Source organism: Hyla sarda, chromosome 8, assembly GCF_029499605.1.
Source record: "Hyla sarda isolate aHylSar1 chromosome 8, aHylSar1.hap1, whole genome shotgun sequence".
Taxonomy (NCBI): domain Eukaryota; kingdom Metazoa; phylum Chordata; class Amphibia; order Anura; family Hylidae; genus Hyla; species Hyla sarda.
This window is the reverse complement of record NC_079196.1, coordinates 97,889,763-97,912,531: the sequence shown is the minus strand read 5'-3', so window position 1 is coordinate 97,912,531 and position 22,769 is coordinate 97,889,763.

Sequence of the window (22,769 nt, the reverse complement as noted above, 5' to 3'; positions counted from 1 at the left end):
TTAAAGTAGAATATGTCACGAAAAAACTATCTCGGAATCAGAATGATAACTAAAAGCATTCCAGAGTTATTAATGTTTAAAGTGACAGTGGTCAGATGTGCAAAAAACGCTCCGGTCCTTAAGGCCAAAATGGGCTCCGTCCTGAAGGGGTTAAATACTAAAATCACCTAAACATGATTATAACTATTATAGTGCTATTATGTGTTCTAATCATATACATTACTATACATATATACCTTTATGTCCAATAGTGTGCTATTATAAACCCTACAGTTATTAATCTTATTTTACATTACGCAACCAGTGAATTAAAAATTAGTATATCAAAAATGTGTCTAATAATAATTGTTAATTGCAGTATTATATTAGTGACATATAAGGTGGTAAAGTTAACCATCCCCCTCCCCCCCCTTCCAAAAACACCAAAATATATATATCTAAATTGTGTCCAAAGCATCTATATAATTTAACCACTGTGACCCACTCTCCACAACTATAACCCCCCCCCCACACACACGTACAATAACTCACACCACATACACACATCCCACACATTTACACCCAAAACAACCCATACACTCACCCACATTAACCTCATTCACCATACACTTCCATACAAGGACTAATCACACATATTGTACCCAATATGATCAACAGTTATCAAATATATATAATCTTCGTCTATATATAAATGTTCTCTTCTAAATCTTCAATTTTTTTCATCATTTTTTTCATTTTTATCTTCTTTACTTTCAGGGGATCCCCTTCTCCAACACATAAATCGGCTAGATGCAAATTCACGGTAAGTTACCTCTGGGATGTTATGTTTAAACAGAAAAATCATAAATTAAAATCAAATCTAAAAACATATATACCCTCATAAGAATGAACTGAAACTCAGGCTCTCATTTAATCCTTCCGGGGACATTGTATTTAACCACATAATCCATTTAGTTTCCTTTTGTTGTAACAACCTCGCCATATCACCTCCTCTGTTACCACCATAGACTCGATCGATTCCCTTAAACCTCAGTAATCTCCAATTGTTCATATGACATTCCTGAAAGTGTTTACAAAGCCCCCATAGTGCCAGAACAATGGACCCCCCAACATGTGACCCCATTTTGGAAACTACACCCCTGTTCAAAAGATCTGTCAAATGCCAGTGGGGTGTAAATGCTCACTGCACCCCTTATTAAATTCTGAGAGGGGTGTAGTTTCCAAAATGGGGTCACATGTGGGGGGGTCCACTGTTCTGGCACCACAAGGGGCTTTGTAAATGCACATGGCCCCTGACTTCCATTCCAAACAAATTCACTCTTCAAAAGCTCAATGGCGCTCCTCCTCTTCTGAGCATTGTACTTCGCCCGCAGAGCACTTGACGTCCACAAATGGGGTATTTCCATACTCAGAAGAAATGGGGTTACAAATTTCGGGGGTAATTTTCTCCTATTACCCCTAAAACTGCATTTTAGTAAAAAAAAAAAAAAATTTTTCATTTACACATCCAACTTTAACAAAAAGTCGTGAAATATCTATTATGTGCTAAGGCTCACTGTACCCCTTGTTACGTTTCTTGAGGGGTGTAGTTTCCAAAATAGTATGCCATATGGGTATTTTTGCTGTTCTGGCACCATAGAGGCTTCCTAAATGCGACATGCCCCCCAAAAACCATTTCAGCAAAATTTGCTTTCCAAAAGCCAAATGTGACTCCTTTTCTTCTGAGCATTGTAGTTCGTCCGTAGAGCATTTTACATACCTGGGGTTTTTCCAATACTCAGAAGAGATGGGTTTACAAATTTTGGGGGGCATTTTCTCCCATTACCCTTTATAAAAATGGTAAATTTGGGAAAAAAACTGCACTTTAGTGAAATTTTTTTTTTCATTTACAAATCCGACTTTAACGAAAAGTCGTCAAACACCTGTGGGGTATTAATGCTCACTGGACCCCTTGTTACGTGCCTTGAGGGGTGTAGTTTCCAAAATGGTATGCCATGTGAGGGTTTTTCTGCTGTTCTAGCACCATAGAGGCTTCCTAAATGTGACATGCCCCCCGAAAACCATTTCAGAAAAACTCACTCTCCAAAATCCCACTGTCGCTCCTTCCCTTCTGAGCCCTCTACTGCGCCCTCCGAACACTTGACATACATATATGAGGTATTTCCTTACTCGAGAGAAATTGGGTTACAAATTTTGAGAGGATTTTTTTCCTTTTACCCCTTGTAAAAATTCAAAAACTGGGTCTACAAGAACATGCGAGTGTAAAAAATGAAGAGTTTGAATTTTCTCCTTCACTTTGCTGCTATTCCTGTGAAACACCTAAAGGGTTAACACACTTACTGAATGTCATTTTGAATACTTTGAAGGGTGCAGTTTTTATAATGGGGTCTTTTGTGGGGTATTTCTAATAAGAAAGCCCTTAAAATCCACTTAAAATCTTAACTGGTCCATGAAAAATTCCGATTTAGAAAATTTTGTGAAAAATTGGAATGTCTATTTTCCTTACAAGCAGAGAGCTTCTAAGTTAGAAAAATGCAAAATTTTCAATTTCTTCATAAAATTATGGTATTTTTCACCAAGAAATTATGAAAGCATCGACAAAATTTTACCACTAACATAAAGTAGAATATGTCACGAAAAAAGTAACTCGGAATCAGAATGAAAGGTAAAAGCATCCCAGAGTTATTAATGCTTAAAGTGAAAGTGGTCGGATGTGCAAAAAACGCTCTGGTCCTACAGTGAAAAATGGCCTGGTCCTTAACCCCTTAAGGACTGAGCCCTTTTTCACCTTAAGGACTCGGCCATTTTTTGCAATTCTGACCACTGTCACTTTAAACATTAATAACTCTGGAATGCTTTTACTTATCATTCTGATTCCGAGGTTGTTTTTTCGTGACATATTCTACTTTAACATAGTGGTAAAATTTTGTGGTAACTTGCATCCTTTCTTGGTGAAAAATCCTTAAATTTGATGAAAAATTTGAAAATTTTGCATTTTTCTAACTTTGAAGCTCTCTGCTTGTAAGGAAAATGGATATTCCAAATTTTTTTTTTTAAATTCACATATACAATATGTCTACTTTATGTTTCCATCATAAAATTGACGTGTTTTTACTTTTTGAAGACACCAGAGGGTTTAAAAGTTCAGCAGCAATTTTCCAATTTTTCACAAAATTTTGAAACTCGCTTTTTTTCAGGGACCAGTTCAGTTTTGAAGTGGATTTGAAGGGTCTTCATATTAGAAATACCCCACAAATTACCCCTTTATAAAAATTGCACCCCCCAAAGTATTCAAAATGACATTCAGTCAGCGTTTTAACCCTTTAGGTGTTTCACAGGAATAGCAGCAAAGGGAAGGAGAAAATTCACAATCTTCATCTTTTACACTCGCATGTTCTTGTAGACCCAATTTTTGAATTTTTGCAAGGGGTGAAAAGGAGAAAATTTTTACTTGTATTTGAAACCCAATTTTTCTCGAGTAAGCACATACCTCAGAGGTCTCAGAAGGGAAGGAGCGACAAATGGTTTTTGGGGGGCATGTCACCTTTAGGAAGCCCCTATGGTGCCAGAACAGCAAAAAAAAAAAAAAAACACATGGCATACCATTTTGGAAACTAGACCCCTCAGGGAACATAACAAGGGGTAAAGTGAACCTTAATTCCCCACATGTGATTCACGACTTTTGCATATGTAAAAAAAATTTTTTTTTTCCCCTAAAATGCTTGGTTTACCAAAAGTTTTACATGTTTAAAAAGGGTAATTGCAGAAAATACTTTGAAGCCGAATTTCTGCCGATTCAGAAAACACCCCATATGGGGGTGAAAAGTGCTCTGCTGGCGCATTACAGGTCTCAAAAGAGAAGGAGTCACATTTGGCTTTTTGAAAGCAAATTTTGCTCTGGGGGCATGCCGCATTTAGGAAGCCCCTATGGTGCCAAGACAGCAAAAAAAAAAAAACCACATGGCATACTATTTTGGAAACTAGACCCCTCGGGGAACATTACAAGGGGTTAAGTGAACCTTAATACCCCACAGGTGTTTCACGACTTTTGTATATGTAAAAAAAAAAAAATTTTTTTACCTAAAATGCTTCTTTTCCCAAAAATTTTACATTTTTAAAAAGGGTAAAAGCAGAAAATACCCCCCAAAATTTGTAACACAATTTCTCCCGAGTACGGCGATACCCCATATGTGACCCTAAACTGTTGCCTTGAAATACGACAGGGCTCCAAAGTGAGAGCGCCATGCGCATTTGAGGCCTAAGTTAATGACTTGCATAGGGGTGGACATAGGGGAATTCTACGCCAGTGATTCCCAAACAGGGTGCCTCCAGCTGTTGTAAAACTCCCAGCATGCCTGGACAGTCAGTGGCTATCTGGCAATACTGGGAGTGGTTCTTTTGCAACAGCTGGAGGCTCCGTTTTGGAAATCGTTTTTCATTTTTATTGGGAGAGCCTTTGGCTGTCCGGGCATGCTGGCAGTTGTAGTTTTGCAACAGCTGGAGGTACCCTGGTTGGGAAACACTGGCTTAGGCCCTTAGGCAGTGTTTGCCAATCTGGGTGCCTCCAGCTGTTGCAAAACTACAACTCACAGCATGCCCGGACAGCCAAAGGGGTTGAAGGGGGAGGTAGAAGGGGGGCAGGCAGGTGCGGGGGTTACCTATATGGTGATGGGAGGGAGGCCATGCAGGTGGGGAGGGGATTACCTGTACGGCCACAGTAGCGGGAGGCCTGGCGGCAAAAAAAAACTTTAATTTTGCGGCGGCGGGTCAGTTCGGCCCTGGCACCCCCTTGAGAGTGGCACCCGGGGCGGGCCGCCCCCTTCGCCCTCCCCTAGGTACGCCACTGCCTGTGATGATAATGATGATGTGAAAGGAGTGGGCAGATCTAGTTTCATGAAGAAAAAAAAAAGGTAAATAGTATTCAAATCAGTGTCACTCGCACTATTACCCTGTATGGGCAGGTTGGTGCTAGTGACACTTCCAACAGATACCTTTTAAGCTTTGTGTATAAATCTTGTCTTATAAAAATGGGGCCTTCCTGCTTTTCCTTCTGACACAGTTTATTTGCATCTATGACGTAACATTAAAATATTTTATTTTTTTGTACCCCGTGGACATAGTTGAAATAAGAATACAGCAGCTTTAAAGTCCGTTTTTCAAACATCTGATTTCACAGTGTAACTCTGTGTTCCAATCTTAACCATTCTGGAACAGAACTAGTGGCCCAATATGATGCCCCACTGGGTATTTGACATTACTTTTTCCAGAATTTGCTTGTGCACAAAGTGTTCATTTCTGGTCATCAGAGATCAACAAAATGGTACTGCTCTGTGGCGGTCCAGTCCCAGTTCTTAATACCTGATGGCAAGCAGCATGTAATGTCCCATAATTCACCTAGAGACTGGTATAAAAAGTGAAGATGAAGTCGTGGTAGGATTATTCCTCTTGCAGTTGGGTGTGCACCATTCCAATGCTGTTCAGTTTTTGTTTAAAGCCTAATTAGGCTGCATTTGTGAGAGGGGTGGAAGTATCCACCCCCTGCACATCCAGGCGGGACATAAGGGGTTGTGGGTGGGGGCAGAGGTATATAACGCCCCTGCCTCCTATCGGAGGGGCGTTCATGACGTTTTGCGGAGGCAGGAAGTGGTTCTGCGGCGGGTGTTTGGAGAAACAGGAAGTAGGGCTGCTCCACGTGGGAATGGGGTCGTTCAAGGGGTAAGAGCCGGTCTCCGGCATTCAGATATGCAGCCAGGGGCTGCAGTGTTACGGGCCGGGGACGCATCTGGTGCCATTCCCATTAGTTACGGCGGTGCCTGTCCACTCCGGTGCCCAGCGGTTACAGTGCTTACCCCGGGTATCGCGGTCCTGGCCTCTGGCGCAGCCCGACAGCTGCCTCAGTGCCAGATGCTGGGCTGCTCTTTACCCGTGATGGCACAAAGTGAAGGTTTAGTTGCTGTATCCAGGGGGGAGCAAAGAAGCTGGGGGTCGTAGCACTGAGACTGCTAGTCTCTCTTCCGGCACGGACAACGGGTAATGGCATTTATGATGAGGACCTAGGGTGGGGGTGTTGGGAAAGACTGCAGCGAGGTCTGTCGGTGCGTCCAGTGTCGGCCATAGTGTTATGGGATCCGGCCGGGGGTATGCTCCAGGTCCCGCGGGCAGCAGGTAAAAGTGCAAGCGCTGAGAGGGAGATCCTTACCCGTACCTCATTAAGCATGGTCAAAGACTTTCTCACATGTCATTAAATTATTACAGTACAGTATTCATCTCTTACTAATGTCAAATGCCAGACTTTCATAATTATGCCATCGATGTTATTACATACACCAGTACTGACGGCTGCTCAGCAGCACTTGAATTCATGGTTACTTTCGGCAGCATACTATCAGTACGCTGGTAGCATAGCTATGCTTTACATTCGCTAACGGTACATACGCCATACCATTTACACTGTATATTATCTAGTAGCGGTATACTATACACAACTTGTACCATTCATACGATACATGCACTTGTATCATTTATATGGTAAAGACACTAGTAATTATGATACCGTACATACACTAGTAGTGGTTATTCGGTACGGAAGCATGTTACACTTACTCTGTGTATACGCTAAGCAGTTAGACTGCACATATGCTAGTCGTTTTTACACTGTACATATGCTAGTAGGCATTATACTATACATACACTAGTGTAGTTATACGGTACATATGCTAGTCGTTTTTATACTGTACATACACTACTAGTTATACTGTACATATGCTAGATGTTCATTATATGGTACATACGCTAGTAGTTCGGTGTACTGTACATATGCTAGTCGTTTTTTATACGGTACATACGCTAGTAGTTATACGGTACATATGCTAGTCGTTTTCCTACTGTACATATGCAAGTAGTTTCTTTACACTGTACATATGCTAGTAGTTGTTTTACGGTAAATAGCTTGTTCCTTTACACTTTAAATAAGCTAATAATTGTGTTTCAGTACGTATGCTAGTAGTTGTTATAATGCACACACGCTGGTAGTTACAATGGGCTATGTTAGCAGTTGTGGTACTGTACACACGCTAGTAGTTGTTGTACGGTTCGTACAGTATGCTGTATGTACACACTAGTAGTCATCATACTGTACTTACACTAGTAGTAGTTATACGGTACAGAAGCTTGTTCCATTCACTCTGGACGTACGTTAGTAGTTGTTACACGGTACATACACTAGTAGTAGTTATACTGTACATACGCCAGTAATTATACTGTACATACGCCAGTAGTTGTTATATGGTACATACGCCAGTAGTTATGCGGTACATATGTCAGTAGTTATACGGTACATATGCCAGTAGTTACACTGTACATACGCCGGTAGTTACACTGTACATACGCCGGTAGTTACATGATACATATGTCGGTAGTTATACGGTACATACTCCAGTAGTTATACGGGACATACGCCAGTAGTTAGACGGAACATACTATAGTAGCTATACGGACATACGCCAGTAGTTATACTGTACATACGCCAGTAGTTATACCGTACATACGTCAGTAGTTATAAGCTTGTAAACAAGCTTGTTCCATTTACACTGTGCATAAGATGATAGTTGGGTTACTGTATGTACGTCAGTAGACGGTTAAAATGCACATATGCTAGCACTTATAATGTGCATATGTTAGTAGTTGTTATAAGGTACACAGGCTAGTAGTTATACGATACACAAGCTAGTAGTTATTGTTCTGTACACACATTGGTTTAGGTTGTAATGGTACGATACATATGTCAGTATCATTTGTACGATACATAGGCTTATAACATTGGTTCGATACATATGTTGTACTTGTTGGTAGTGTACATACACGGTTAACTACAATGGACATTTGCTAATAGTGGTACATATCCTGGTGGGGGTCCTACTGCATTTACACCTGTAGTTCTGGGCACACGATTCTATCAATTACACGATTCAGAAAATTGTATCATTCATACTGTGCATACGTTGATAGTTGCTATACTCCACATTAATTTGTACTATTTTTATGGTTCATAAGTGTGTACATTCATACAGTACACACGTTGTAGTTGTCATACCCTACAGTAGCTAGCACTTATTCTTTACTGTGGCTTTCACAGCTTTTGTAGCTTGTACAGCTTTTACAGTGCATACTTTAGTAGTCATATTGTACATACGCTAGTATATTCACTTCAAGGTTATATGAGTGATACATGGATACCATTTATACAGTACAGTCATTGGTAGTTGTCATACGGTACATTCACTGTTACGGTTTATACAAGGCATATGTTGGTAATATGTATACAGTACAGATGGTAGTAGATATCATGCTGTACATATGGTAAGCGGCTTAACACTATACATTCGATTGTACCATTCATGATTTGTACCATATATAGGTTAACAGTTGGCTTACTGTACATCCGCACTGCACATACGTTCGTACCATTTCATATGATACTTACACCCATACCATCAAGACTATACACTCGTAGTTTTACTGTACACATGCTCATAGCTTTTACTGTACATACGCTCGTAGCTTGTACGGTACATGCTCCAAGTTTCTGTACATATGCTCGTAGCTTTACACTGTTCATGCTCGTATCATGGCATATTTACCTACAGTAGTTTATATGGTACACACGTTTGTAGCTTTCGTACTGTACATAGGCGCAGAGCCTTCAACGGCATGCAGACAAATACTTATACTACACAGTAGCTGGGACCATCATACTGCACTTAGGTTTGTTCATTCATGCAGTACACTTGTTTGTGCTTTGTACACTGAACTCACACTCACAGAATTTTACAATACATACGCTTGTAGTATTTTGCTGATTACATAGTGTTCCTGTAAATGGCCTTCTACTGTACATAGTTCATCATACAGGTACTCATAACATGGATATTGTGTATACATAGCATTGATAGCACACAGGGCACCATGTAGGTCATTGTCACGGATATTGCACAACAATGACACTGACAAACAGGTGGTCATTTTTCACACATTAAGCCTACCGCGCACGTAGGGAGTTGTACCACGTAGGTTATTGTGGTTGTTAGATTTTCCAAGCAGCAACATTTTCTCACATAGGTTGTTACCCGACCACAACACATAGGTGCTTGTTTACCCATTATGCCTGCCACGTCTGCAGGGGGAGGCACCACGCAGATTATTGTTACTGACACGCCTTCAGAGCAATAATACCACAACACAGGTGGTTGTTTACCCGCCATGCCTTCCACGTCTGCAGGGGGTAGTACCATGCAGGTTATTGTTACTGACACGTCTTCAGAGCAATAACACCACAACACATGTGGTGCCTACCATATTGGCAAAGGAAGGTAGCACCCAGGTTCTGGTTACTGTCATTTTGCACAGCAATAGCAACTTGTCACATACTTGGGGTTACCAATCATGCCTGCCACATCGGCCGGGGGATACAGGTTTGTTACTGACATGTTTCCACAGCTAGCATCCGTCACATGGGCGACGTCCACCTCTTAGGGCCTGCCTCGTTGGCACTATCACATGCACATGGAGCGGTAGTATCTGCAGGTGCATTGGGTGGGCAAACTACAGACATGATGGCAAAGGGTGGGTCACTGGCAGTGGGACACCACTTCTGAGGCTAGTGGAGTTAGAAATGGGACAGTTGTGTTAGTCTTAGTTTTCAGGTAAGGTGTTTAGGATATCGTTTTGATCTACAGGCAATATGTTGCCACAAGGCTGTCACCGCCAAGGTCAGTCCCGTAGTGGTGGTTGTGCCTTATCTTGCTAACGGTTTCTATTTTTTGCCACTCAATAGCAGGAACATGGTCAGCTTCATCAGGCCTGATAGGTCTATAGTGTTTCACTCCCACCCTGATATTAGTCAAGCATGCTGTACATAGCAGATATCAGCTTGAATGTTAGCCTGAACCTGGTCAAGGGTCACTCAGGTTTCTGTTAGAGTAGGCTTGACAACCACAGCTCTACAGCTTCAAAGGCATCGATTCCTAGGCCAGTCAGTTCCGCCTTCACTTAACTCTTGTCTTAATGTCAGAGCTATATCTTGAATTTTGTGCTAAGGTAGGGGCATCGGTTTAATGATTATAACATTTATTTCCCTACCAGATTGTCTTTTTGCCCACTAAAGGCGTGGCCTCCGTCACGGTCATTGGGCACAATTCAGACCGATATGTTAAGTTAATTGATTTATATATAATAAGTAAGTATATACCATGGTAATCACGAGTACGAATGTGTAGCCCCGATCACAAGTTTAAAGCCTAATTAGGCTGCATTTGTGAGAGGTGTGGAAGTATCCACCCCCTGCACATCCAGGCGGGACATAAGGGGTTGTGGGTGGGGGCAGCGGTATATAACGCCCCTGCCTCCTATCAGAGGGGCGTTTGTGATGTTTTGCGGACCCCTCCCAACCCTCCCTCTTTTTTTCTTCATTTGATTTTTCATTTCATCCATTACAGGGCATGCCCGCTAAAGGAGTGGCCTCCATCGCGGTCATTGGGCACAATTCAGACCGATATGTTAAGTTAATTCATTTATATATAATAAGTAAGTATATACCATGGTAATCACGAGTATGAATGTGTAGCCCCGATCACAAGTAGAAATTGATCCACTAACTGAAGGCCAGTTTCCTGGTTAGAGTTGTCCATGGCTGTGACATCTGTGTTTCATTGTAACAACATACTTTTTGGCTCAGTTCATGGTTTACTTTTGTTAGGGTTGAAATTATGTCTTCTCTACTGAAAATTGTAACAATTTTACTTTTACTGATTTGAATTTTTTTTTTATTATATGTTCATATAATTTTTTTTACTTGATACTTGACTTTATAGAAAATATTTTGCCACAGAGAAATCTTGATTTAAAAAATAAATAAATATATAAAAATGAATATATAAGCATTTAATAGAAAATCTTGTGACATTTTTTGTAAAGGGACATACAATATTTGGTGTTTGCTCAACAGTTGATGAGAAATGTGTTTAATCATCTATGTACCGTATTTTTCTCACTATAAAGATATGTTCAAACAGAGGAAATTCTGCGTGGACATTTCTTGCTGAATTTCCTCAGTGGATCTGTGCCTAGAATCAGTGCTTTATTTTGCACAGACAGAATTTGTTCCAATAATATGCTCAAAAATTCAAAGTCCCATCCAAGATGGCTGCCACAATGCAGTTCATGGGACCTAATCAGCTACCTTGAAGTCATTCCAGTATTCCTAGTACTTCCTCCATTCATTTAGGCACCAAAATGCCATGTATTCCTCATCCCTTCTGCTACTGTTACCATCGTTACCATGCTTGCGTGAGCTGAGCGAGGCAAAGTGCTGAGCCTGCTAAAGCCTGGAAAGCTCAGTGAGCCACCATTACCCCAAAGGTTCTGAGCAGGACAGGTTTCACCATATCATTCAGTTACAAGCTGCTGCTTACAAATCTCTGCTAGCATCTCCTAGTGTCCTTGGAAGAGATTGATCAAAACCTGTCCAGAGGAAAAGTTGCCGATTTGCCCATAGCAACCAATCAGATTGTGTATTTCATTATTAAAAAGATCTTGGCAAAATTAAAGAATCGTTCTGATTGGTAGCTATGGGCAACTCAGCAATTTTTGCTCTGGACATGTTTTGATAAATCCTTATCCACCCTTATCTTAAATGGGTACTCTGGTGGAAAATTTTTTCTTTTTAAATCAATTGGTGCCAGAAAGTTAAACAGATTTGTAAATTACTTCTATAAAAAAAATCTTAATCCTCCCAGTACTTATTAGCTGCTGAATACTACAGATTAAATTATTTTCTTTTTGGAACACAGTGCTCTCTCTCTGCTGACATCACAAACACAGTGCTCTCTGCTGACATCTCTGTCCATTTTAGGAACTGTCCAGAGCAGCATATGTTTACTATGGGCATTTTCTCCTACTCTGGACAGTTCTTAAAATGGACAGCTATGTCAGCAGAGAGCACTGTGCTCGTGATGTCAGCAGAGACCTCTGCGTTCCAAAAAGAAAAGAATTTCCTCTGTAGTGTTCTGCTGCGAATAAGTACTGGAAGGATTAAGATTTGTTAATAGAAGTAATTTACAAATCTGTTTAACTTTCTGGCACCAGTTGAATTAAAACAAGAAAAGTTTTCCACCGGAGTACCCCTTTAAGGAGCTACAAGTTAGGTGTGGATCCAAATCTAATGCCTCTAAGACTGTGTTTACACTTTGTGGCTAATTAGTGGTAACGCAGATAATTTCTGCATGCAGTTTTGCTGTAAATAATGTGCGGTAAAAATGATGCATGTTACTGCTACTTTGCAAAATTTGCATAATCACTGTAAAACACAGCATTTCTACTGTAATTTTAGTAATTCGCAGCTAAATCCGCATACGGTAATTAGCTGCATCATGTGAACACTGGCTTACACCTTTATCTCTCTAACACATTACAGTTCAGTAGACATCTTATTTTGAAAACACACTGAAAGGTTACCTTTGATAGCTTTCATGTAGCTGTTTACACAAGGACTGAATGTACCATGAGCCATGATCTATATCTCTATAGGAAACATAATGCAAAGTGGTGGCCATTCCCAGCAGAAAATCAGGCTCATCTGGAATAAGGATATTTGAAACATTGCTGCCAACTGAATCCCTGCATGCATCTGTTTGTAGAGAGACGAGTCGGTGACGTTCTTTACCTTGACATGCCTGAATAAAGAACAATTTGGGCTTTCCATTCAATATAGGACATTGAGAGCTACAGAAACAAAAGGTAAGATCCTTGATGTGCACACTTTGCCCATCTGTACCATAGATTACTCCTTTGTCCCCATGTGACAGAAGACAACATATGAAGCAGTTGCTTTGCTCATGGTTTCTTTCTCTGTACGATTTAATAGTCTGAACAATCTCCGTTCCTCCAAGGTTGCTTTCTATATGTACTTGAAAACCCAGTTTCGAAAACACGTTGAAGAGTGATTCTACAAACAAGCAGAATGCATATACTAAGCGAATTTCTCTTCTACTGTTCACAGTACATGTTTAAGGGAACAAAACAATATTATTACTAGAGATGAGCGAACTTTTCAAAAATTCGATTCGGCCGATTCGCCGAATTTTCCCGAAAAGTTTGTTTCGATACGAATTTATTCGCGGCTAATCGATGTTAAAAAAAAGGCTATTTCTAGCCTACATACAGCCTCTATAGGGGTATAGAACACTTTGCTGTGTCCTAAAACGCAAATGGAGTGTGCTGGGGTAGTGAAATAATACTGTTATTCAGAATAGCATGCAGATTACCGGCATTGCTCTTAGAATCACTGCCGCACAGCAGCACAATGACAGAGCCTGGTGGTGGCATCAGTGTCAGGAGACCATATAGTGACTGAATGACATAGCATGGACATGTTGGCAGCAAGAGGAGACCATTTAGTGGCTGAATGGCACAGCGTGGAGTTGGCTGATGCACTAGTACACTACATACCAGAGCTTCACAATCCCCCCCGAAAAAACAACACAATATATTACATTTTTGACAAAGATTTCTCATTGGTAGCACCCGCTATTCAAAAATTAGAAATTTCAAGACCCAGGCCCCACCTCTGCGGCATCAGTAACCCATATATTGCCTGTAGGACACAGCCTGGAGTTGGCTGATGCACCAGTACACACCAGGGCTTCACAATCCCCCCTCCAAAATCAACACAATGAGAAATTTTTGTCAAAGATTTCTCATTGGTAGCACCCGCTATCCAAAAATGTGAAATTTCCAGAACCAGGCCCCACCCCTGTGGCATCAGTAACCCATATATTGCCTGCATGACACAGCCTGGAGTTGGCTGATGCAAGAGTACACACCAGGGCTTAACAATCCCCCCCCCCCAAAAAAACCAACACAATATATGACATTTTGTTCAAAGATTTCTCATTGGTAGCACCCGCTATCCAAAAATTTGAAATTTCCAGAACCAGGCCCCACCCCTGAGGCATCAGTAACCCATATATTGCCTGCATGACACAGCCAGGAGTTGGCTGATGCAAGAGTACACACCAGGGCTTCACAATCCCCCCGAAAAACCAACACAATATATGACATTTTTGTCAAAGATTTCTCATTGGTAGCACCAGCTATCCAAAAATTTGAAATTTCAAGACCCAGGCCCCACCTCTGCGGCATCAGGAACCCATATATTGCCTGAAGGACACAGCCTGGAGTTGGCAGATGCACCAGTACACACCTGGGCTTCACAATCCCCCTCCAAAAAACAACAACATTTTAGAAATTTTTTAAAGAAATACCTTTGTGTAAGAACAAGTGCATATCCAACAGTTCACAAGACTCTATAATGCAGGACGGTGGACCACCCAAAGACATTCTTCTCAAAAATAATAAACCACACAATGTTTGAAATTTTTTTACAAAAACTAATTCAATATGTGTGTAAGCGCATCTGTCTCCAAAAGATCAGATCACCAAAGGAATTTTTTTCACCCCAAATGATGAAGCAGAGTTAATCCCTGTCCGTATTTTTTATTTTATTTTTTATTTTCACACGCAACAAGCGTTCCGTTGTGTAACGATTAGCATTCTGGAAAATTCAATTTTATTACGGATAAAATTATCAGTAAATTAAAAAAAAAACACTACCCAAGAGTGTTTAATTACCCCATGCATTGCACCAGGAGCAGTCAAGAGTAGGCCTCAGCAGTACCCAAGAGGCTTTAATAACCTCCTACCTTTGCACGATCAATTGCGAGATCGAGCAATACCAGGTGTGTTATGCCCTCTGATTTCCGGGGCCCCAGGCACGCTCCACTGAACGGATTAGCGTGTCTCTATCTTTCATCGACCGGTGCTGGTAACCCGCTAAATCCCGTAAAGGTAAGCTGCCGCGAAGCAGTTGGTCTCCCCTGGGCACGTTTGGCTCCAGAATTTCTACTACTGCCACACCACGCTGACTGCCAACCGTGCTACCACCTTGCTGACTCAAGGGCAACTCTCTTCTCCCGACGATGAACCCCCTTCTCCTGAGATCGAGCAATAACAGGTGTGTTATGCCCTCAGATGTCCGGGGGCCGCATGCGCGCTCCACTGAACGGATTAGGGTGTGTCCATCTTTTTTTGTAGCACCCGCAATCCAAAAATGTTTAATTCCCAGTCCCAGGCCCCACCTCTGCGGCATCAGTAACCCATAGATTGCCTGAAAGACACAGCCTGGAGTTGGCTGATGCACGAGTACTCACCCGTGCTTCACAATCCACCCCAAAAAAACACAATTTTTTTTAAAATTGTCTGACAAAATACCCTTTTGTTAAAACAAGCGCATATACAGCAGTTCAGAAGACTCTATAATGCAGGATGGTGGACCACCCAAAGACATTCTTCTATAATATAATAAACCACACAATATGTTCAAAATTTTTTAAATAATTGAAATTCCAAGACCAAGGCCCCACCTCTGCTGCATCAGTAACCCATATATTGCCTAACTGACACAGACTGGAGTTGACTGATGCACGAGTACACACTACACACCCGTCACCCGGGCTTCACAATCCACCCCAAAAAAACGTGAAATTTTATCGAAATTGTCGGACAAAATACCTTTTTTTTTTAAAAAACAAGCGCATATACAGCAGTTCAGAAGACTCTATAATGCAGGATGGTGGACCACCCAAAGACATTTTTCTCAAAAGTAATAAACCACACAATGTTTGAAATTTGGTTAAAAAAATTATTACATGTGTGTAAGTGCATCTGTCTCCAAAAAATCAGATGGCAAAAGGATTCTATTCGCCAAAAATGATTAAGCAGAGTTAATCCCTCTCCATCTATTTATTTTTTTTTTCATTCAAAAATAACATGCAACAAGCGTTCCGTTGATAAAATTACCAGTAAATTTAACAATAACACTACCCAAGAGTGTTGTACGCTGAAACCAGTTCGTGATAGGGATCTGTGATTGCAATTATTTAATCTTAAAACGAGGAATTACTAGTAAGTGAGGGTCATAAGCTGGCGGTTATTAAGTCCCTGCCCTTTGTACACACCGCCCGTCGCTATAAGCGATTGGATTAGTTAGTGAGTTGGTTAGTGAGGTCCTCGGATCGGCCCAGGCGGGGTAGGAGAAGGCCCTGGCAGAGCGCCGAGAATTTAACGATCATTGTTAAAATTTGCATTAAGCATGTATTTAGCTGCTGCTAAACATCCAAAAATTTATGGCCCAAGGCCAGAGGCACCAGGGAGGCAAGTAGTTCCTGAAAGACACAGAATGAGTCTGGAGCATGCATTTGCAGTACCCAAGAGGTTTTCATAACCCCTTACATTTAAAGATCAATGTTTACATTTGCATTAAGCATGTATTTAGCTACTGCTAAACTTCAAAAAATTATAGGCCCAAGGCCTGAGGCACCATGGAGGCAAGTAGTTTGTGAAAGACACAGAATGAGTCTGGAGCAGTCATTCGCAGTACCCAAGAGGGTTTCATAACCCCTTACATTTAAAGATCAATGTTGACATTTGCATTAAGCATGTATTTAGCTACTTCTAAACTTCAAAAAATTATAGGCCCAAGGCCAGAAGCATCAGTTTTCCCCGTATTAGGAGCATAGTTGTCCCCCAGATTAGGCAGCATAGATGTCACCCAGATTAGGCAGCATACATGTCCCCCAGACTAGGAGCATAGTTGTCCCCCAGATAAGGAGCATAGTTGTCCCACAGATTAGGCAGCATAGATGTCACCCAGAGTAGGCAGCATAGATGTACCCCAGATTAGGCAGCATAGATGTCCCCCAGATTAGAAGCATACTTGTCCCCCAAATTAGGCAGCATAGTTGTCCCCCAATCAGCGCGGGCTGGTCAGAGACAATCAAAGGGCCGTATGTGGCAAGCGGGCCGTACAATGCCCAGGTCTGCCCCAGAGGGTTTCATAACCAACCACAATAGAGAAAATGTTGTTGTAGGAGCATGGTCAATCTACTCAGACCCATCTGTCATTGGTGGCTGGAGATCCTGGCTGATCCATCCCTGATTCATCTTGACAAACGTCAGTCTCTCCACATTTTTAGTGGACAGACGAGTTCGCCTTGGGATGACTATGGCCCCGGCCACACTAAACACCCACTCTGATGGCACACTACTGGCCGGGCAGGACAGCTTTTCCAGGGCAAACTCAGCTAGTTGCGGCCATAAATCGAGTTTGGCTGCCCAGAAGTCCAGCGGATCTTCAACGGTTGTTGGCAGGGTCATGTCGAGGTAAGCCACCACCTGCTGGTTCAGGTCCTGCTCCATGTCCACCTGCTGCTGATGAGTAGCTTCACTATGCGGCTGAAGGAAGCTACTCATCAGCGACTGTAGACTCAGGCTGCTGCTGATTGAGCCGATACTGCTCCTGCCACCCCTCCCCTCCCCAGCAGCCGTGGCAGTGGAAGGTGAGTGCAGAGGCCTCCACGAGTTAGACCTGCGAGTGGATGGACCATGTGGCCGATAGGCATTGGCCAACCGCCTACGTAGAAGCTCCCTGAAGTAGGTCAGTTTGTCCTCCCTCTCAGTGGGTGTAAAAAAGGCCCACAGTCTGGGCCGGTAGCGAGGTTCTAATAAGGTGGAGATGCAGAAGTCATCGCGCTGAAGAATTTTGACAATTCGGGGGTCACTACGCAAGCAACTCAGCATGCATCGTGCTATTTGTGACAGTGACTCGCTGGGACTACCTGCCTCCATCTCCACTGCATACTGCCACGGTGTGTCTGGGTCCTCTGTCTCGCGTCCCTCGTAATAACCCTCCACCCCTTCTGGCTGCTCCTGCTCCTCCTCTCCTGTCCAATGATCAGAAACCTGCCATCTCATCCACCGTACACTGTGCTCCGCTTTGCCCCTCATCATCCTCCTCCAGTTCATCCCCCACAGGACTCATGTAGCCTTCTGATGTAGGCGCAACATCTCCATTGCCGTGACCAGCCATGTTTTCAATCATTTTTTTGAGTAAATGTAGGAGTGGAATTATGTCGTTCATGGCGTAATTCGAGCGACTAACAAAAAATGTGGCTTCCTCAAAGGGCCTCAGCAAACGGCAGGTGTCACGTATGAGCTGCCACTCGTTCACATTGAAGTTACACAGGGGAGTACTCCTATCTGCTTGTATCATCAAAAAATCCGTGATGACTTTCCTTTGTTCGTATAGTCTGTCTGTCACGCCGAGTGCTCCGGGTCCCGCTGCCTTCCCGGAGCGCTCACGGCGTTCCTCTGGCTGCAGCGCTCCGGTCGGCATTGCTGACCGCGAGCGCTGCTCTCTGGTCCCCGGAGGGGACGCGATCCGAGGCACGGCTCGTGTCTGCCCTCGGGTTGCGCCCCGTCTCACTCACCTCTCGCCCCTGTCTGCTTCCTCCCGGCGCACGCGGCCCCGCTCCCTAGGGCGCGTGCGCGCCGACTTGCTTAAATTTAAAGGGCCAGTGCACCACTAATTGGTGCCTGGCCCAATCACTCCCTAACCTATAAAAACCCACTTCCCCTTCCTCTCCTCGCCGGATCTTGTTGTCTTGTGCCCTGAGAAAGCATTAGTGTGTCCCAAGCCTGTGTACCTTGACCTTCTGCTGTTGCCCCTGACTACGAACCTCGCTGCCTGCCCTGACCTTCTGCTACGTCTGACCTCGCCTCTGTCTAGTCCTTGTGTACCGCGCCAGTCTCAGCTGCCAGAGAGGTCGAGTCGCTACTGGGTAACACGACCTGGTAGTTACTGCCGCAGCAAGTCCATCCTGCTTTGCGGCGGGCTCTGGTGAACACCAGTAACTGCTTAGAACCGATTCCCCAGTACGGCCCGCGTCATCGCCTCTCTGGTACAGGGGATCCACCTCCAGTGTCTTCACCAGCCGCTAGTCCGAACCCTTACAGTAGATCCGGCCATGGATCCCGCTGAGGTACCGCTGCCAAGCCTCGCTGATCTCACCTCCGTGGTTGCCCAGCAGTCCCAGCAAATTGCTTAACAAGGACAACAGCTGTCGCAGTTGACCGCCATGATTCAACAGCTCCTGCCTCCACAGCCTCAACCGCCAGCTCCAGCATCTCCTCCTCTCCGAGCTGCTGCTTCTTCTGCTAGAGTCCGCCTGTCTCTCCCAGATAAGTTTGACAGGGACTCTAAAAATTGCCAGGGATTCCTGTCCCAATGCTCCCTGCACTTGGAGATGTTGTCAGACCAATTCCCCACTGAACGGTCTAAGGTGACGTTCGTCGTCAGTCTACTTTCCGGGAAGGCCTTGGCCTGGGCCACCCCGCTTTGGGATCGCAACGATCCTGCCACTGCCTCAGTCCAGTCCTTCTTTTCTGAAGTCCGCAGTGTCTTTGAGGAACCTGCCCGTGCCTCATCCGCAGAAACTGCTTTACTGAACCTTGTCCAAGGAGACTCTACCGTGGGCGAATATGCCATACAATTCCGGACTTTGGCCGCTGAGTTGGCCTGGAACAATGAGGCTCTCTGCGCGACCTTTAAAAAAGGTTTATCCAGCCATATCAAGGATTGTCTGGCCGCACGAGAGATACCCTCCTCCCTGACTGAACTAATCCACCTGGCTACCCGCATTGATATGCGCTACATTGAGAGACGTCAGGAGCTCCGCCAGGAGAAAGATCTCGTTCGCACCAGGCGATACCCCCGCCTGGCTCCTCTCTTCCAGCATCCTTTGCAGCCTGTTACTGTGCCTCCCGCTGAGGAGGCCATGCAAGTGGACCGGTCTCGCCTGACCCAGCAAGAGAGGACTCGCCGGAGGAACGACAATTTATGTCTATACTGTGCGAGCTCTGAACATTTCCTGAAGGACTGTCCCATTCGTCCTCAGCGTCAGGGAAACGCTCGCACCTAGTGATCGTGGGAGAGGCGTCACTGGGTGTAAATTCTTCCTCTCCACGCCTGACTATTCCAGTGCGGATTTCTCCAGCTGATAAAGCCTCCTTCTCTGCGGAGGCATTCTTGGACTCTGGTTCAACAGGAAATTTCATAAAAGCCTCCTTCATCAACCGGTTTAACATCCCTGTTGTCCGTCTAGTCAAGTCCTTCTACATTTCCAGAGTTAACGGAGAACACTTGAATTCTACCGTGCGTTACCGCACGGCCCCCGTACGCATGACCGTGGGGGTTCTCCATCAAGAAAGGATTGAGTTCTTTGTCCTGCCTAATTGCACCTCAGGCATCCTTCTTGGCTCACCTTGGCTCCAGCGGCATTCTCCTACCCTCGACTGGACCACGGGGGACATAAAATCCTGGGGTTCTTCCTGCCACTCACGCTGCCTTAAGTCGCTTCCCACCAGCCAAGTCTCTGTTGCTTCTCCTTTGCTCGGCCTTCCAAAGGCCTATCAAGACTTTTCTGACGTCTTTAGCAAAAAACAGGCAGAGGTCTTACCACCACATAGGCCCTACGACTGCCCTATTGACTTGCTCCCTGGGACCACGCCACTCCGTGGCAGGATTTACCCTCTCTCCGCTCTGGAAACGGAGGCCATGATGGAATATATTCAGGAGAGTCTCAAAAAAGGTTTCATCAGGAAGTCTTCTTCTCCTGCTGGAGCAGGATTCTTCTTTGTTGCCAAGAAGGATGGGTCTCTACGCCCTTGTATTGACTACCGCGGGCTCAATAAGATCACTATAAAGAACCGCTACCCTCTGCCACTCATCTCGGAACTCTTTGACCGGCTGCGCGGAGCAAAGATTTTTGTACGCGCCCCTGAGGTCAAGCTTGGTAATCTCATCAGAATTCGTGAAGGAGATGAGTGGAAAGCTGCTTTTAACACTAGAGATGGTCACTTCGAATACCTGGTCATGCCATTCGGTCTTTGCAACGCCCCCGCAGTCTTCCAAGACTTTGTCAATGAGATCTTCCGGGACTTGTTGTATACTTGCGTGGTGGTCTATCTCGATGACATTCTAATCTTCTCCTCCAACCTAGAGGAACACCGCCTCCATGTTCGCCAAGTGCTCCAGCGCCTCCAAGTTAACCATCTCTACGCCAAAATTGAGAAATGCCTCTTTGAACGTACCTGTCTTCCTTTCCTAGGATATCTGGTCTCAGGACAGGGCCTTCAAATGGACCCCGATAAGCTCTCCGCAGTCTTGGATTGGCCACACCCCTCTGGACTTCGCTCTATCTAGCGCTTCCTCGGATTCGCTAATTACTACCGTCAGTTTATCCCCCACTTCTCCACTATCGTGGCTCCCATTGTGGCTCTGACCAAGAAAGATGCGAATCCGAGATCCTGGCCTTCCCAAGCAGAAGAAGCTTTTACTCGCCTTAAGGCCGCCTTCGCTTGCGCACCAGTCTTGACTAGGCCTGATCCACTGAAGCCATTCTTCCTCGAGGTGGATGTCTCTTCAGTTGGAGCCGGGGCGGTTCTTCTTCAGAAAAATGCTAAAGGAAAAAACTTGCGGTTTTTTCTCTAAAACATTTTCCCCTCCTGAAAAAAATTACGCTATTGGTGACCGAGAATTGCTGGCCATTAAAATGGCACTCGAGGAGTGGAGGCATCTCCTGGAACGGTCTCTCCACCTGATCACCATCTACACTGACCACAAAAATCTGTCATACCTACAGTCCGCTCACCGTTTAAATCCTCGCCAAGCCAGGTGGTCATTGTTCTTCGCTCGCTTTAATTTCCAGATACATTTTCGTCTTGCAGACAAGAATGTCAGGGCGGATGCCCTTTCTCGTTCCACTGATGCCACGGAGGCAGAAACCGCTCCCCAACACATCGTTTCCCCTGAGTGTCTGATCTCTGCTGCTCCGGCTTCCCTGGCACCAGTTCTTACAGGAAAAACCTTTGTCCCTCCACGTCTTCGCCTCCGGACTCTCTGATGGGGTCACTCCTCCCACCTGGCAGGTCACGCTGGAATCAAAAAATCCACTCAGTTGATTGCCACTATTGGTGGCCTTCCCCTGAAAAAGATGTAACTGACTTCGTACGCTCCTGTACTGTCTGCGCACGTGATAAAATTCCTCGCCAAAGGCCCGCGGGTCTTCTTCTTCCTCTGCCAGTTCCCTAACAGCCTTGGTCACACATAGCGATGGACTTCGTCACTGACCTTCCTGTATCCCATGGCAACACTGTCATCTGGGTGGTCATTGATCGATTCTCCAAAATGGCCCATTTCGTTCCACTCCCTGGCCTCGCTTCTGCGCCACAATTGGCGAAGCATTTTTTTTTGCACATTTTTCGTCTCCACGGACTGCCTACGCATATCGTCTCCGATAGAGGCGTTCAATTAATCTCGAAATTCTGGAGAGCACTCTGCACCCAATTAAAGATTAAATAGAATTTTTCCTCCGCCTACCACCCAATCTAATGGACAAGTGGAGAGAGTAAACCAAATCCTTGGTGACTACCTGCGATATTTTGTCTCCTCCCGCCAAGATGATTGGGTTGACCTGTTACCCTGGGCCGAATTCTCGCATAATTTCGAAGACTTTGAGTCATCCGCCAAGTCTCCATTCTTTGTGGTGTACGGCCATCACCCAATTCCCCCCCTCCCTATCCCCACTTCGTCTGGAGTCCCTGCCGTAGATGATTTGACCCGGGACTTTTCCTCTATTTGGAAGGAGACTCAAAGGTCGCTCTCGCTGGCCTCCTCTCGTATGAAGAAACATGCGGACAAGAAGAGAAGAATTCCTCTTGTCTTTGCCCCTGGTGACAAAGTGTGGCTCTCTGCCAAATATAGTCGGTTCCGTGTCCCTAGCTACAAGCTGGGTCCACGTTACCTCGGGCCATTTAGG